The sequence below is a fragment of the Notamacropus eugenii genome, chromosome 1, assembly GCF_028372415.1.
Source record: "Notamacropus eugenii isolate mMacEug1 chromosome 1, mMacEug1.pri_v2, whole genome shotgun sequence".
NCBI classification, from domain to species: domain Eukaryota; kingdom Metazoa; phylum Chordata; class Mammalia; order Diprotodontia; family Macropodidae; genus Notamacropus; species Notamacropus eugenii.
The window spans coordinates 36,640,049-36,656,564 of NC_092872.1; the positions used below are offsets into that span (position 1 = coordinate 36,640,049).

General features: G+C 37.4%; 1 long non-coding RNA gene across 1 annotated transcript in view; it reads right to left on the minus strand.

Moving 5' to 3' along the window:
• The window catches only part of LOC140496647 (uncharacterized), a 67,308-nt gene extending 59,907 nt beyond the window's left edge, over nt 1-7,401 (minus strand). Inside the window, exons 1-2 of the long non-coding RNA XR_011964359.1 lie at nt 7,147-7,401; nt 3,424-3,638 (exon numbers count right to left, since the gene is read on the minus strand). This is a non-coding gene — a long non-coding RNA (uncharacterized lncRNA). The remainder of the gene's footprint in view (nt 1-3,423; nt 3,639-7,146) is intronic.
• Nucleotides 7,402-16,516: the final 9,115 nt, after the last annotated feature.

Below are 16,516 nucleotides of genomic sequence, written 5' to 3' on the forward strand. Positions count from 1 at the left end.
ATTTCATCTAAGTTTCAATAAAACTGATTATCTAAATGAAATGAATGAATATTTAAATAACACTTTCTTAGGAAAACAAATTGAGTAAGGTGTAAATGAATTCCCAAAGGAACCAAAACAGGACCAGATGTATTTACAAGAGAATTCTACCAAATATTAAAATAAAATAATTCCAATACTACAAAATTTGAAAAAATAGATAACCGAATCCTATCAAATTCCTTCTATGACACAAATATCATCCAGACACTTAAACCAGGAAGAGTCAAACGAGAAAGAAAATTATCAACCAATTTTCCTAATGAATACTGATGCAAAAAATTTAAATAAAATACTAGAAAGGAAAGTATAGTAATTCTTCATAAAGATCATCTTGTATGGCCAGCTTGGATTAATAATAGAAAGGTAGGGTTGTTTCAGTATTAGGAAATATTAGGAAAGCGATAATGAATAATAATATGATTATTTCAATAATGCATAAAAGGCTTTTGACAAAAAACAATATTGATTCCTGCTTTAAAAAAAAAACCACTGGAAAGCATACAAGTAAATAGATAAAATGATAAACAGTATCAATGTGAAACCAATGGCAAGAATTATCTGTAATGAGGATAAGCTAGAAGCCTTTCCAGCAAGATCAAGGGTAAAGTAAGGATATCCAGTGTCACCATTACTGTTCAATATGTACTAGAAATGCTAGTTATAGCAAGAAAACAAGAAAAAAATTGAAGGAATAAATAAGACAAATAGGAAACAAAACTGTCATTTTTTGCACACTATATGAAGATTTACCTAGAAAACCCTAGTGAATCAACTAAAAAGTAATCTAAACAATTAACAACCTCAGTATTTTGAATATTACCAACAAAAACCAACAGGAATCCTTTCTTCAAATATGCCTATTAGTCTCCACAAATCTGAAATCTATAACCCCAAGTTTACTTCCCAGCACACGTACAAAAACTGTACAAACAAAATTACAAAACAGTCTTCACACAAATATAAATAGATTTAAATAATGGGGGAAATATAATTGCTCAGGGGTAGGCTTAAGTCAGTATAATAAAAGTAACAATACTACCTAAATTAATTTACTTATTCAGTGCCATACCATTTAGACTACCAAAGAATTGCTTTATAAAAATGATAAATAATAACACTCATTTAGAAAAACAAAAGGTCAAGAATATGCAGGGATTCAATGAAAAAGACAGACAAAAGGAAAGGGACCAGATCTCAAAATATACTACAAAGTTATAATTGCTTTAAAAAAAATCTGGTACTCATCAAGGAAGAGAAAAACCAATAAGAGGAACAGATTGGGCATACAATAGACTGAATCAAAGACTATTGGGTTGAAAACTCACTATTTGATAAAAACTGTTGGGAACTCCAGAAACTAGGCATAGACTAAACTTGGCATATGATATATCAAAATAAGCTTAAAAGAAGCATATGATGCTGACATAAAGGGTGTCTTCATAAGCAAATTAGTGAAACGGACAAAATTACACATCAGATCTATGGATAAAGGAAGAGTTTATGACCAAACAAGAGATAGATTCACAGGAGGTAAAATGGATAATTCCAATTATATATATTTAAAAAGTCTTTGCACAAGTGAAACAGATTTAGTTAAAGTTAGAAGAGAAGCAGGAAACTGGGGGTAGGATGGGACAGTGTAATCTTTGCATCAGTTCCTCTGAGACAAGAGTCTTATTTCTATGATATATAGGCACTGAATCAAATTTACAAGAATAAGAGTCATTTCTCAACTGATAAGTAATGAAAGCATAGAAACCGGCAATTTTCAGAGAAAGAAATTCAAACTATTAATAGTCATATAAAAATATCCTAAATCCCTAATATTAAAGAATTGATGATTAACACAAGTCTGGGGTACCACCTTACATCCATCAAATTAAGATGACAAAAAAAGGAAAATGACAAATGCTGGGGGAAATGGGGGAAAATGGATATACTGAAGGAGAGATTTCATATACACTACCTCCCATACTCCCAAGTGCAGTCAAACCAGATTAAAATGTAACTGGGAAATATTTAACAAATTAAATAAAAATACACTAGAACATGGATAATGGTAATATGTGGTTTTCTAAGTCAATATGTAGTCCACAGGGATCCTTATCTACAGTTCAGTGGCCCCCTTCATGATGCACTCTGTCAATCCAACTATTCTGGAAATCAGTTTAGAATTATGCTGAAAATGCTATTAAATTGTGTGTAACCTTTGATCCAGTGAAACCACAACTAGGTCTATATCCCAAAGAGATCAAAGAAAGAAGAAAGGATCTGCACATATAAAAATGTTTTTCTTTTTTTTTTTAGTGATGGCAAAGAATTGGAAACTGCCCATTAGTTGGGGAATTTCTGAACAAGTTATGGCAGACGAATGTGAAAGAATGCTATTACACTGTGTGAAATGATGAAAGTTTCCAGAAAACCTGGGAAGACATGTATGAACTAATGTGAAGTGAAGTGATGAGAACTAGGAGAAAAATTTAGCCAATTTACAGCAATATTATAAATTATCAATCAACTATGAAAGATTTAGTAACTCTGATCAACACAATAACCACTCATAATTCCAAAAGACTCATGAAGAAACAAGCTATTCTCCCCCAGACAGAAACCTGATAGTCTCAAAGACCCAACTTAAACATATTTTCTTCTCTTTTCTTTTTCCACTTTTGGACACTACAAATGCAGGAATTTATTTTGCCTGACTATACATATTTGCCTTCTTAATGGGTTGGGGGAGAAGAGAATTTGGAACAGAAAAAAAAAATGAGTTATTGGGGAAAAAAGTGTGTTGTTTGCTGATTTTTTCAACCCAACATGTTAACTATCCCTCCTTGTTGAATGTCATCTGCAAATTTGCTAGCATACCATCTATACCTTGATTTGAGTCATTTGTAAAATTGTTAAAAATACAAAAGTTTTTAAAAGAAAGAAAGTAAAGAGGGACAGAGTAGTTTTTAAACGTTAAAAGCATTAAGGTCAATGACAGATCCCTTGGGCACTCTACTGGATTCCTCCTTCCAAAATGATTCCAATGATTAATTACTACCCTGTAAGTATGGCTACTTAACCAGTTTTAAATTCATTCACCTAGCACTATACTGTCACCTAATAAACACCTCTCCATCTTTTCCTCAAAAATAGTCCAAGAAACTTAATTTAATGTTTTACTCAAATCTTGGTAAACATTATGAGTAGTATTCCTCTGATCTACCAGTCTAGTGGTAAACCTATCTGAAAAGGAAATGAGGTTGGTCAACCATGGTCTATTTTTGCTGAATCCATGCTGGCTTTAAGGGATCACTACTTCCGTTCTGTTCCCTGATCATCCCTTTCATAACTTCTAGAATTTGTTCAGGAATTGAAGTCAAGCTCACTAACCTGTGTTTTTCAGGCTCCATCCTCTTCCCTTTTGTGAAATATGGCACAATGTTCACCCTTTTTCAGTGTTGTAGCATCTCTCCCACTGTCCATGGTTTTTCAAAGGTCACTGATAGGGACTCAACCATCACATCCTCCTGGTTCACCAAGTGTAGATAGATGCTGTCTTATTTTCTCTACTTTCCCAGGTGTTGTTTTCCTATAGTCATTTTCTTCTGTCCATTAAAAATAAACAGCATATTACAAAATTCCTCTTATTTTATTATCCCTCATTGAAAACATCTGAGTGTTTCAGTGAATTTTGCCCAACACCATGGGCAGTATTTTCTTAGATTATAACTTTAATTCTTTGATCTTGCAAGCTCCAAGTACCATTAAAGGGCAGCTTCCTCTTGTTGAATGAGGGTAAATCACTGAAATCTCCCTGGGTCTCAGTTTCCTATAAAGGGTGATTAGACCAAGATGCCCTCTAAGGGCCCTGCCTGATCTAATAATCCATGTCTATGATTCTATTCTGTCTATGTATATAGCAGGACTAAAATGGAAAACATACATTTAAAAACATTAGCACCTTGCCAGCCACAAAAGCACAGACAGGGACAATACCCAAATGTGGAATTCCATAAGCCTTGCAAGAAACATGTCTTTTGACACTATGGTCAAAACCCACGGCTTTGCCCATTGTAAGTTTTGTTTTCCTGGTCAGACTGGAGGAGGTCAGATGAGTATAGTATCTAGAAACGAAAGGGATTTTGGAGGTCAGCTAGTCCAATCCAAATGAGGAGACCAAGGCGATTTGTCCAGGATCACACGGGAAATAAGTACCAGGGCCAGGATTTGAACCTTAACCTTTTTGGCACCATATCCAATGCTCCTGTCACTATATCAAGTATTGTAGCTCTACAAAGCCATGTTTGCTGTTGTTTTAGTTTTGGTGGTGGTGATATTTTCAGCAGTTAAATGCTAATTCTAAATTACTTTCTGGCAGAGTTTGAGGGAATAGATGAGCTGATGAGTTTGAAGGGAGGTACGGAGTAGAAAAATCCTGATCTGGCTCCTTATTTACTGCCTGGCTTTGTGCAAACCATTTGTTTCCCTTAAGTCAAGTTTCTAATCTGTACTTGATGTATTTCCTCATGCACTTATTCTTTTGAATCTCTGATAAAATAGCCACCTACTTGTTTTACATTCTTGACATAAGAATAACTCACATTTGTATTGTGCCTTAAGATTTACAAATTGTCTCTTTCACAACAACCCTGTGAATTGGTGGTCTGACTATTTTTTTTTTAATGCCTATGTTATAATTGAGGAAATTGAGACAGCCAAGCAACTTGACCTACCCAGGGCCACACAGCAGGTGAGTGTTGGAACCAGGACTCACTTATGTGCTCTTAATCTAAAATCAATGCCCTGCTCACTACACACACACAGTCGGCCTCAAATGACAATAAACTACACAAATAGAAAAAAAAAAAGAGAGGGAAATGCACTGGTTTGGACCATGAATGCCTGAATTAGACTCCCAATTCTATCCCCTTGGTAAATACCTTGGAGAAAAAAGGAGAGAATAGGAGAACAGAAGCCAGTGGGGAGAGAAAAGGAATCTTCTAGCTTATAGTAATGAGGAAAAACCCTGCAAAGGTAAGATGCCAGGGTTGCTCCTTTATGAATTTGACAGGTCCCTCACATCAAGAGCTGGCAGAGCTGAAACACTGTGTAAGGCAGGATTACAACAATAACTCTTCTCTTTCTTCATGCCAAAAGTATCAGAGACCCACTGGCTTCCAGTCCCTCTGGCCTCATTTTCTTTTACTGGAGTCCATGTGCTTCTCCATGATCAGAGAAAGGATGAAATGGGGGAAAAAATGGACTCATCGTGGCCAGCATTTGGCAAAAAATGCTCAGCGCTCAGAGGAATGCTATTTTCATTGATAAATCAATAGTAGGGATTCAGAGAAGTTGCAATTTGTCCTTATGAGAAATCAAGGCCACTTTCACTGGCACTGACTCTTAAAAAATGCCCTATCAGTGACCCTTATAGGTTGCTATAATATAGAAGGTGAATATAAGAATCCTTCCCCACTGGCCACACAGTCTCCACTCCAGTCTCCTCTTACCACCACATGTGCATTTTTAAAAACATCATTCAGTTTTACATTTTTAAAATACAATGCGCCTACCACTGAACTTTTCATCTTCCTCCCTTAGTACTTCTCTTCCATTTACTCCAGGAATCATGCCCAGAGAATACTTTGAGAAAAATTATACTGAAAACGAAATACGTTAAGGAGCAGCAACTTTTAGGGGCATGATTCCATCTTGCTTTTTTTAAATCACTAGTGGTGCCTAATTACTGTAGATTTTACCATAGATGCATGTCTAAAAAAAGTTCTTTTCAAAAAGCCACAGAAGGAAAAGAAAGGGGGCTGGTGCTGGATGTTGAAGTGGAAAGAACATGGAATTAGTGGTAGCTACCTGGTATAGTGGAGAGAGCATGGGGTCTGGAGTCAGGAAGTTATGAGCTCAAATCCAACTTCCAATTCAACCTCCATTTGCCTCAGTTTCCTTCTCTGTAATTGGGGATAATAATAGTACCTAACTACCAGTATAGTGAGGATCAAATGAGACGATAATTTTAAAGCACTTTGCCCAGTGCCTGATACATAGTAAGCACTATCTAAATGTTACCTATTATCATTAACTGGGAACCAGAGGACTGGATTCTTTTCCTACCTATAAACCCTGGCAAAGTCACTCAGGAGGGGCAGTGCTGCACCTAGAATCAGGAGACAAAAATGAATTCCAGTTCTGACGTTTATTAGTTGCATGACCTTGGGCAAGTCACATAACTTTTGGGGATCATTTTCTTTGTTTGACAAATACGGAATGGAGTCTGGCCCTATGGTTTCCTGAGTACAGAGAATTCCCTCTATCAATATAGGCCAACACCTTTTCCACAATTTATTCTCTTAACAGAGTTGTTTAGAGCATTGAGACTGTCAGTGATCTGCCCAAGTTCCCACCACCAATGTGTGTCAGAGGCACAGGTGCTACAGACCTGAGAGCCTGCACTGTCTCTACTACTTCCCTCATGGAGTTGCTGAGACTATAACAGATAGTGTTTAAAACAACTTTACTATATGTAAGCTGCTATGATCATGTGGGTTTTCTCTCTCTCGTTTTCAAGCTTGAAGTAGAATGTGTAGTGTCAGAGTTCAGATGAAGGACTCAAATTTTTTTTTTAAAGTAAATGTTGGCTAATTCTGGGGTGGGGAGTGGGGGTGGGGTATGTGTGTGAGAGGTAAAATTATCAAAATAAAAAATGAATGAGTTAAAGTTGTTTTAACAACAAACAGAAAAGAAATACAAGTAATTACTGAACCTCTTATTTACAATTAAATATTAGCAAAACTGAGAATTTAGAGGAAATGGATGAATAATTACAAAAGTGTAAAAATATCCACATTAATAGAACATAAAAATAGAGATCTTAAACCTAACTCATAAATTGAAATTAAATAAGCCATGAAAGATCAACAGAAAAGTTAGGTTTTTCAGGTTCTGTCGAATACTTGAAGAGAAATTAACAGCTAAACTACACAAATTATTATTTAAAAAAAACATGAAGGAAAAGTACTGTAGTTGCTGGAGGAGGACTGCCACCTCTGGTGTGAGGGCCGCTCATCTGCCTTTGGTGTCCACCCACCACTCAGCTCTTACCTGTGTCTCCAAGAAGTGCTCTGGGAACAGCATCTCAGCAACCAGGTTGAGGGTAGCCAGCAGACCTCAAACCTGTGGTGAGTTAGGGGTATGTCTACCCTAAGCATGTGAAGACTTCCCAAGGGAGAATGGGGAGATGAAAACAATCTGTTCCAACTTCCACGAAGGCATCTGAAGCAGGCACTGTGGACCGTTGAGACCTTGGTCATACCAAGATGTCAAGGTCAGTCACTGCATCCTGGACCGCTGCCAGTCTTCTTGGGTTTTGTCCAGCCATTGAGCTTCAGTGACTCTGGAAAAGAGAGTGAGGCTAACAGCTTTGTTCCGCCCTGTCTCACTTAAGTCAAGACATCATCCTACGATGTCATTGGGCCTCTCTGGAAAAGAACACATAGTAGCAACGAGACAAACAGGGTTCCTAAACCTAATAAAGCAAAGCAAACTATGTACTAATAACGAGGCAAAATTTTAAAATTAAATCCTGCCAAAAGGACTACAACAATTTAGCCAAAAAATCATCCTCTATGTATAAGTTGAACATATTCCAGAGATGCAAAGATGGTTCAAAGTTAGGAAAACAATCAATATGATCATATTTTTAAATCACATGAGCTAGAGCACCAATCTATCAAAAACACTTGTTATATAAGTACAATTAGAAATCACACTTTTAAAAATTGTGATTTAAATAATTGAGGGATATTAAGTGCTCATGGTTGGGTTGCACAAATAAAATCAAATGTGGATCCTAAATTAATTTACAGATTTAGTGCTATGCCAGTCAAGCTATTAAGAGATTACTTTACAGAATTACACAACATAATTACTTTGAAGAAAACAGTCTAGAATTTTAAGAGAATTAATAATAAAAATAGGACTTATATAATGCTTAACTGTTTGCAAAATGCCCTATATTCTTATTTTATCCTCACAACAACCTTGAGAGCTACATTGTGTTATTGTCCCCTGAGGAAACTGAGGCAAACATAGGGTAAGTGATTTGCCCAGGATCACAGAGCTAGTAAACATCTGAAGCTGCATTTGAACTCAGGTCTTCCTGACTCCAGGCCCAGAACTCTATCCACTGAGCCATCTAGCTGAACAGTCCAGAGAAACAGGGGAAGATGTATAAATTGATGCAGTGACATGACCAGGAGGAGGAAAACAATATATATAATGACCATAATAATATGAACAATAAAATAAAGAGAAGCAAAACACCTTGAAATTATAGTGATCAAATGTGACCCCAAAGTAAGAACTGAGAAAAAATACATCTTCTACTCTGTATTTCGCATATTGTCAGCGACTGATGCATTGGTTGGATTTACTGAATTATATTTCTTCAGAAGGAGAGTTAGTGTGGTATAATGGTTAGAGAGTTGCCCAGAGTTCCAAGAAGCCCTACCTCTCATGCAAACTAATTGCATGACCCTAGCTTGGTCACTTACCTTCTAGCAAACCCTCAAGTCTGTCCCTTTGCTTATCTTTGCCATAAAGGAAGCTTCTTTGTGTAAGAAGGAAAGGCTTGGCGGAAGATACATTCCATAATCATTGTCATATAAAAACCTACATTTTTTTAAATGTAAGAAAGGAAAGGATAGCAAGGGAAAGAAAATTGCATCAGAAAACTTGGACTTTAATTCTAGTTCTGCAACTTACTTGCTATCTGACTTTAGAAAAGCTATTTTTTCTCTTGGCTTCATTTTTTCTATATATATAAAATGACAGGTCTAGAGGAATGGATACACTGGACAGTATCTGAAAGAGAGGGAGGACCAGAAAGGTAAGGTCCTCCAGGTCATGCTAGATGTGGAGCACCTAAAGAAATGAGAAATGGTTAACCTGGAGACACAACTTGGAAGGGCATGATGTAGCCTTGAAATATTTGTGCAGTTATCGTGGAAAAGTGGGATGGGACTTGTTCTGGTCTTCTCCAAAGGGCAGAAAAATGGTTGGAATGAATATCAGTTGCAGATGGGCAAATTTGGGCACAACATGAAGAAAGATATTTTTAATTAGTGATTAGACCTGTCTCTGCTACATAGTGGAGTCTGCATTGCAGACTTCAAGCAGAGGCTAGCTGACTGCTTTTAGGATATGGTATAGAAAGAATTATTTTTCAAGTATGAGCTGGACTAAGTCATGATGATGATCTCTGATATTGACATATTCCTTAATGTTTGCAAAGTGCTTTACATACGTTATTTCATCTGGCCTTCACAATAATCTTGTGAAGTAAGTGTTATGGGTATTTTCATCCTGTGTAGATGGGGATATGGCATCTAGGAGAGATCAAATGGTTTGCCCAGAGTTTCCCAGTTAATGAGTATCTGAGGTGGGATTTGACCTCTAGTTCTATCCTGTCCAATGGCTCTGAAGGTTCTTATGACTCAGAGTTTCTTTGATCCTGTCCCTCCTAACCTTAAATCCTATGATCTTGCACCACATCAATCCATGATGCCAATTTTATATTGACATTTTTTTCATTCCTTTCCTAAAATTCATGTCCATTTACCTACTATATGTATGATCTGAGGGGCACTGGATAAAGCTGTAATGAGGCAGCTAGGTGTTATAGTGGATAGAGTGCTAGGCCTAGAATTCAGGATAACCTGAATTCAGATCTGGCATCAGACATTTACTCTCTATGGTGAAACCCTCCACTGTAAAAGGGGATTAAATAACATCGCCAGCCTCACAGGAGGTTTGTGAGGATCAAATGAGACATTTGTAAGGCACTTTGCACAGAACCTGGCACATAGTAGATGCTATGTAAATGCTTATTTCCTTCTCTTGCCAACCTCTAATGCCCCAAACTCACTTTAGCCTGCCTTGTTAAGCAAGGTTCTCACTATTAGTTACTCTAAAAGAGCCAGGGAAAGTAATAAAACATATGGCCAGAGTGACTCTTTTTTGCACTGAGGTCATAGGCTCATATGTTTTGGGGCTGAAATGAATCTCAAAGGTCATCTATTCCAACCCTCTCATTTTACAGATGAGGAGACTTGAATTTCTCCCAGGAACCCCAACTGAAGTAGCTATAAGACCAAAAAGAAAGCCCTTTCTTACTCATAAGACCCTACTGAGAAAAGCTGCCACCTTGCACCATGGCCAACCCTGGCTTCTTTGTACCTGAATTCTTTAGGCCTGAGTTATGCTATCAGGTGATGGCTCTTATAATTCAATCCTTGCACACTGATGAAATATTCCCAGTTGCATCTGCTCCTCTGAGTTCTCCACATGGATTGAAATTTAAAGCCATTCTAATGCTCAAGGATAGAAGTAAATGTTAAAATATAAAATCCCATTTTATTTTTATATGTTTATGAATTTATTACACTCTGCTCACCTAGAGCCAGCTTTATTTCAGACTCCATTAAAATAAAGAATGATATGTTGCCACTGTTTGCCACTGGTCATCCTTCTAGATGCTGAGGGCAGGAATTGAGCCTGGAATGCAGACAATTTTTGATTAAAAAAAAAAGTTATGTGTTCTGTTTACTTTTCCTTCTTGACACTTTGACATAAATCCCCCAGACAGATGATTTTTCCATTTCCCCATGCATCCTCTGCTGTTATCCTGATTTAGAGGGGACACCTATGCCAAGTTTCCCTCCTCTGCAGTCTTCCCCTTCAGGATCCGTTCAGGAGCTATTGCTACTTCTAACTTGCTGTTACTGAAGGGGAACTTCAAACCTGACCCATAAGAAGTCCAAGGTTGTATGCAGAAACAACAAATACTGGTTAGTTACCTACTCTATGAAGAACACTGTCCTTGGCACATACAAAATTGGGCTGCATAATGGACTCAGTCCTCAAGGACTTCAGAATCCAGAAAGATTAGACACAAAAACAGATAGCTACAACCTCACCTAAAAAATGTATTTTATAAATTATAAAACCAAGAGCAAATTGAGGTCTAAGGTAGGGGGATCCAGTTATAACCAACTATCAAGATCAAGGAAGGCTTCCTGGAGATGTCATTTGATTTGGATTTTTAATTGCTAATTAGCATAAATTTATTTTATAATGGTATAAATGTACATGATCTAAAATAAGTAGATTTTAGATATCTGGTAGCAATTCAGTTATTAAAAATAGAAAAAGAAGGGTCTGAAAATTATTCAGTTTAAGTAGTGCATAGAGTTTGTTGAAGGCTGTAATATGAAATGAAACTGAAAAGGTAGGGTCGTACCAGATGGTGAATGCAAGGTCTCAAATGGTAGGCCAAGGGATATTAACTTCATTAAATTCATTGGACTACAGAGAGCCATTGAAGATTTTTGAGCAGAAGAGGGTCATACATGATCAAATCGATACCTAAGGAAAAAATAGGCATGAAGGCTGGAGGGAAAATGGAGGCACAAGGAGATGTAAGGGGTATTCACAAAAGGGAGTCTAGAGTACTCTGTGCTGGCAAAATCCTGAAAGGGAGGCAGACAAAGGTATTAGGAGGGATGGCAATAGTGTTAGAGACAATAGACAAAAAACTCAATTCAAAAGCAGTGTGTATTGAAATAATGTGATTGGAATAGAACTTGGAGAATGGGGGTAAATAAGGAATTAAAGTAAAGTAATGAAACCACAAGACCACATGTCCATGGCCTAGTCCCCTAACAAGCAACTACAACAAGTTATTTGCAACTAGTGTCAGTACACAGGTAGGAGAAAGCAGAGAAATTACATTTGGCCCATTGTGGCATTTTGTCAATCAGATAACATCTGTGTATCATGCCTTTTTGCTGCCACATGGAAAAATCTTTAAATATACAGAATATGACAACAAAATATTTTTCTTCTCCTTGTCTTACCCTTTATTAGAGAAGGATCTGACATAATATCTCCCTTCAAAAAGGAATTTCTCTCTCCTCCATGTTTCATTAGCCAAAGCATTTTACAACAAGACTATTTGTCCAACAGGAGACATGGCATCCAGCAGGATGAAGAGAGAATTTAAAGTCAGTGGAGGTGACTCCAAGGAATGTGACCCATTGGCAACAGAAGAAAGCCAGCCATAGATGAAGAAAGTTAGGTATGACAGCTGGAATACTGAAAAATAGGATATTGATCAAGGAAAGGACATTGACATTGAGTACAATTTTATAGGAAGTTTAACTGAGGTAAAACAGTTGATATAACAGTAAAACCAAAAAGTCTGGAAACTGCCTCAATGAGAAAAGTGCTTGATTTCCTTGACAAGTAGAAGGAGATGGGAGCCAAGGGCAGCATTTGTTAGGAATATAAGCTCATTTGAAAAGTCTTCATTAGAATATTGGAAGGTTACCAGTAATATTCTTGTAAAACAACAAGAAACACAGAAGGTAAAAACAATTTTAAAGAAATTTGGAGAAAGACCCAACTAAGCAAAATCATCCCCAATACACTTAAGACTAAAACTGCAAGGACAACAAATAGATGAAAGATGGAAAAGATCTGAAAATATATTTGTAACAAACTCTTTTCACTCTCAATAAATGGAACCTAAAATCACAATCAACATGGGTTTACAAAGAAAGCAGAAATTATATGGAAAAAAACAAAGATGGGAAAAACAGCTAGATTACACCAAGTATATATGAAGGAGGTCTCTGCAGACATTACAGCTTTGAGGGTATAAGGGGATCAATTCTCAAAGCATCTAAAGAAGATTTTCAAGGAATGGGGGGAAAAGTCTCCAACCTTAATATTATCCCAAAAAGACAACTGAGAGAATATCAGTAACTACTGACCCATACTTTCTCATTTACGTGCAACTATTTTACAGTTCCTAAATTTAACTGTAGGTTGGGTTTCCCAGGTTCAAGGTTACTTTGTGGGTCTTCACTACTAAAGCTACAATTCACAAGCTACCACCAGCACATTTACCTTTATCTTTCCTTTAATAGTCAAAACTGTCCCTGGGACTTGAGTGGCTCCTGCTTCCCTTGACCCAGCTTTCTGGTCATCTAAGGTAATAAAATATCCCATCCATGTAGAGTTGGGGCCACTCTGACTTGGTAGATGTCTGTTTAGGGAAAACTAATCCCACAGCTAGGTGGTGCAGTGGATAGAACTTGAAATCAGGAACACAAGCCTCACTTACTAGCTGTGTCATGCTGGGCAAGTCACTTAACCAATTGCTCAGTTCCTCATCTGTAAAATGAATTGGAGAAGGAAAGGGCAAATCCCTCCAGTCTCTTTGTCAAGAAAACCCCAAATAGAGTCATGAAGAGCCAGACATGACAACAACAAATCCCTACTGAGAAGACACAGGGAACTCCTATACAAAAACACCACCAGAAGCGCAGTCATTATTCAGTTAGGTAATAGCCAGCTGTCCCAGTTTCAATGGGAAACTTCTTCATGCTTTGTCAAGGGAAAGCAGGACGTGGGCTCCTATTTGCACTTTGTTTAAACATATCAACACCTTGTCTCTCTATTGTCTGCCCCCTTAGGTGATTTCATCATCTGGGCTTGGCGGGTGCAAGCGAAATTAATTGATCAGAACCCCACTCCCTGCTATCCCTCCATTTCATGACACTTATCTATATGTGCATTAAGGGTATCCTTGATGTGAGAGGGTAACAGAAAAGAACAAGCAGTTTTTGCTTATCTTTGTCACTATTCAACATCTTAAAAGATATAGACAATGAAAGATCCACTCAACTTATTGTTTGCTGACAACATACTTGGCTCGGTAGAGCTGGGTACCACATTGCACACTCATCTCCAACAAGGTCTCTCCTCTGCATATGTTGAAATTATACAAGATTCCTTAAAAGATACAACAGAAAATAACCTTGTTGGAAAGCCCTCAGGTTATTAATATCAAGTGAGGCATAAAACAAGGAGACATATGTTCACAAAGGTGTTCACTGCTGTCATGGAGGACATCCAGAACAGAGTCCAAGCCAAAGTGGAATTTTCTATAGATGGGCAGAGCTTCCAGATGCTACTGTTTGCATATGACTGCACTGGTTACATCAAGCCTCAGAATATTACAGAACCTCCTAAATCAAATCAACAATCATTCCAAAAAAAAGTTGACCCTACTCTCCACTCAGAATGAATCAAGGGGATGAAAAATTCCAATTGTCCTGACTACAACATTCAGTTGGATGGGCAAATTCTTGAGTTCATTGATCAGTATATGTAGCTTGGACTGATACTATAAAAAGACAATGATCTGGACTCAAAATTGAGCAGGAAGAAGAGAACAGGCAAGATTGCTTTTGGAAAGTTGCTAAGTTCTTTTTTAACAACTCCATGTTTCTCCCTGAAACAAAGGCCTACTTTTCAACATTCTCCCAGTGATATTATATGTCTGTGAGTTACAAAACACTACAGTCTCCAAAGAAATTAAGATCCCCCAAAAGGCAATGGAGAAGTACACAGTGGGAATGAGCAGGTTATATAGCACACTAAAAACAAGGAATTAAATGGAAGGGATACCATTGAAGAAATTCATGAACAAAAAGGATGAAGTGGTCATGTGACAGGAATGACAACGGGTAATTGATGAGCTCATGTACTCCCTTGATTTCCTTGCTAGGTCAAAGGAACAAAAGACATACACCTTCCCTGCCTTTCTCACTTAGGGAACTTTATCTCTAATGCGAGAAGACAATACAAAAAACTAAGCTGAAAAAGGTATGGGGAGAAACAGGGGTATGTCGTTCTGTGAAGTCAAAGCTCAGCAGAGCTGCTGAAGGCAAATGAAATGACAGGAAGGTTGTGAGAGTCCTCTATAAAGGAAGGCTTTCAGAGGGGTTCATTGTTCTACTCTCTAGTCCTCCAGTCCAAGGGGAAAGTTAACTGAGGGTGAATGGAGAAGTTGGAGAGTCATTCTTTGTAGTGATGTGATTTCAGGTGATCAGCTTATCGTTTATAACATTAAATGTGTTAAGAAACTATGTCCTTGGCTTAAATAATTCCCAATGGTCTCTTAAGGCAAAATGCCTTCCACATCCAGGGAAAGAACTACAAAATTCCATCGCAGAATGAACCAGATCATTTTCTTTTATATTATGTTTTGGTTTGTTTTATGATTTCTCCCATTCATTTTAATTCTTCTATGCAACATGACTAAGGTGAAAATGTATTTAATAGGAATGTATGCATAGAACCTATATAAAACTGTATGCCATCTCAGGGAGAGGGTGAGGAGGTGGGGGGAAGAGGGGGAGGAAGGGGAAAATTTAAGATATATGGAAGTGATTGTAGAACACTGAAAACAAATAAAATAATAATGATAATAAAAAAACTATGTCCTTGGAATAAGACTGGTTTGAGTCCACATCTACCACTCCAGCTATTTTAACTCTAGGTGGCACAGTGGATAGAGTGCCAGCCCTGGAATCAGAGAGATTCATCTTCCTAAGTTCAAATCTGACCTCAGACACTTACTATGTGACTGTAAGTCACTTAATCTTGTTTGCCACAGTTTCCTCATCTGTAAAATGAGCTGGAGAAGGAAATGGCAAACCACTCCAGTTTTTTTGCCAAGAAAAACTCAAATGGGATCAGGAAGGGTCAGATGTAACTGAAAATGACTGAACAAAATATCTTAAAGCTTTATAATTTGTTATGCACTTTTCTTCACAAAAATCCTATTAAATGGAATGAAAGTATTATTCTACTATTTTACAGATGAGGCAACTAAAATTTGATGAGGCTCAAGGCCCCAGTAATTAGGACTCAAACCCAGAAAGACTTCTAAATCCATATTTCTTTAAACTATACCTCATTTACCTCTGAAAAATTTTGGATTGTGATTTGCCTAAAGTTATATAGTCAGTAGGAAAACTGGGTCTAAAAAATATTTATGGAACACCTAATAATAATGTATATTCATATTTAGTGCTTTAAAGGTTACAAAGTTCTTTGCAAACCTTAGCTCACAGGAATCCTGCAGGATAACTATGACAGGCATTATTATACCTGTTTTGAAGATAAGGAAACTGAGGTTCAGAGAGGTTGATTGCTCAAGGTTTTACAAATAATAAGTATCAGAGATGAAATTTGAGCTCAGGTCTTCCTGGATCCACATTTAACACAATCCACTATGCTACACTGTCTCTCTGCACAAGGCAACTTGTACAAGGCAACACTGCACAAATGCAATTATCGTTACTGATATCATTTAATATGAAAAGAGGCCCTGCCAAGTTATGGGTATGACTAAAAGATAACTGGCCAAGGCAAGAATTATATACACTGAAAAGCTATCTAAAATGGAAGTCCCAGGAGAAGCAGGTGCTCCTTTCTCCTGCAATATAGGGTCAACTTCTGTTACATCGACAGGAAAAGAAACCATTTTCCACCTTCTAACTTTTCATCCTCCTCAGCTGCTCAGACAGCTCCTAGTTCATACTACTGCTGTCACAGT